Here is a 2,500-nt window from a genome sequence, read left to right on the forward strand (position 1 = left end):
CGTGGGAAAAGACAAAGAGGAGAGAGGACAAATAAGAAGAAGAACCTTAAAGGTAAAGCCAAATTTAGAACATGCAAGGAAAAAATTAATGACAAGTATTGGGATGGAAAATGTGAATAGGTATGAAGGGCTGAGAGAACTGGAGGAAGAAGAAAAAGAGTAATGGTTTTTAGGCATCTAATTTTCCTTCTTTTCATGGTTTTAAATTGTGTCACTTTCAATGCAAGAGGCTTGATGAACATACAAAAATTTGGAAAAGTGAAAGAGAAATGTAAAGAGGAAGACGTTATTGCTTTGCAGGAAACGAACTGGAGAGAAAGTGTCATGGAAAACTATAAAAGAGAATGGGAAGGGGATATCCTATACAACAATGGGGATGGAAGACTTGGAAGAGGGGTAGCTCTTCTAATAAGAAAAAATATTTTTAACACAAGCAAAATAGTATATAAAGACAAGATGGGGAAATGCATAGTAATAGAAGCGAACTATGAAGGACGAGAAATAACTTTAGTAAATATACACGCACCAACAGAAGAAAAAGAAAAAAAGAACTTCTTTAATATCTTAAGGAATATTGTAGGGAAATACAAAGAAATAATAATGATGGGAGACTTTAACACCGTCTTTAGTAAGCAGGACATGGCAGAAGGAATGGTTTTCAAAACAGATACAGGGAGAAAAGAACTAAAAGAACTCATGAATGAAAACAACCTAATAGATGTGTGGAGAGAAAGGAATGGGGGGAAGAAAGAGTATTCAAGAAGACAAATGGTGGGGAATTTTATATGTAGATCGAGAATTGACTATGTACTGTGCACAAGAAATGTGGAAAACTTCATTGACAACATCAGATATGAAGAAACTAGCTATAGTGATCACAAGCTTTTATTTTTTAAAATAGACTGGAGTAACATGAAAAGAGGGCCGGGTGTGTGGATTTTAAATACAGAAATTTTAAAGAGTGAAGATTATGTTTCAAAGGTTACAGAAATCATAAAAAAGGAAAAGGAAAATGGAATGTATAAGGAAGACAAGAGAATATGGTGGGAGAACTTAAAATTTTTAATTAAAAAATTCTCTCTAAAATATTGTAGATTCTTACAGAAATGCAAAAAATCTAAAGAAAAAAGAATAAAAGAAAGCTTGGAAGCAGAATTGAACAAAACGAATAAAGACATACCAAAAATTAAGGAAATAGAAGGAGAACTGAAAAAATTAGAAGAAAAAGAATACGAGGGGGCTAAACTAAGGAGTAAAGCGAAGTATGTAGTAGAGGGAGAAAAATGCACAAAGTTCTTTTTTGATCTAGAAAAAAATAGAGGAAGAGCTGAAATGATTAAACAAATAAGAGGAAGTAACGGAGAGATAGTGGAAGGGAATGAAAACATTCTAAAAGAAGTAAGGGAATTTTACGAGGACTTGTTCAGCACAAGGGGAGTGGAAGAAAAGGAAAAACAGAAACTACTAGATCAGATAAAGGCAAAGGTGAGTGAAGAGGATAAAAAAGAATGCGACCAAGAAATAAAAGAGGAAGAAATAGAAAGAGCAATAAATCAATTGAATAGAAAGAAGAGTCCGGGAATAGATGGATTGGGCGCTGAATTTTATATATGTTTTAAAGGAGCCTTAACAAAGATCTTAAGAAAAGTTTTTAAAGAAATTAAGGAAAAAGAGGAAGTAAACGAAAGGATGAGAATTGGCTTAATGAAACTGGTCTATAAAAGAAAAGGTGAAAGGACAAACTTAAAAAATTACAGACCAATCACAATGTTGAATACAGATTTTAAAATCCTAGCAAAAGTTTTAGCAAACAGGCTCAAAGAAGTGACCCCAAGTATAATACAAACAAACCAAGCATATGGAATAAAGGGAAGGGACATAGCAGACATCACGATGAGCATTAGAGATATGATAGGATACATAAAAGAAAAAAACGAAGATGGATACATAATTAGTCTGGATTTTGAAAAGGCTTTTGACAGGGTAGAACATGGATATTTATTTGAGGTTTTAAAACGTTTTAATTTTGGGGAGAATTTTATTAATTGGATCAGAATTTTATATAAGGGAGCATTGACAAGAATAAAATGCAACGGATTCGTAACAGATTGCTTCAGAGTTTCAAGATCCATAAGACAAGGATGCCCCCTATCATCCCTACTGTACTCCCTCGCTGCTGAACCTTTGGGTTTAGCGATAAAAGAAAGCGGGAAAATAATAGGGATAGAAATCGAAGGAAATAAGGCTGAAGGCAAAATCTTTCAATATGCAGACGATACAACATTGATTATAAAAGGAAAAAACAGTGCAAAGGAACTAATGAAGATTGTTACTGACTATTGCAAAGGCTCCGGCAGCAAAATCAATGAAGACAAGACGGTGTACATGAGAATGGGCAAAGCAGAAACTCTATCTGATTGTTTTACGTTTAAAGAAGAAAATGAAATAAAGATCCTAGGAGTTTTAATGGGGAAAAATGAGAAAAAAGCGAGAGATGAAA

This window comes from Clarias gariepinus, chromosome 4 (assembly GCF_024256425.1).
Source record: "Clarias gariepinus isolate MV-2021 ecotype Netherlands chromosome 4, CGAR_prim_01v2, whole genome shotgun sequence".
Classification (NCBI taxonomy): Eukaryota; Metazoa; Chordata; class Actinopteri; order Siluriformes; family Clariidae; genus Clarias; species Clarias gariepinus.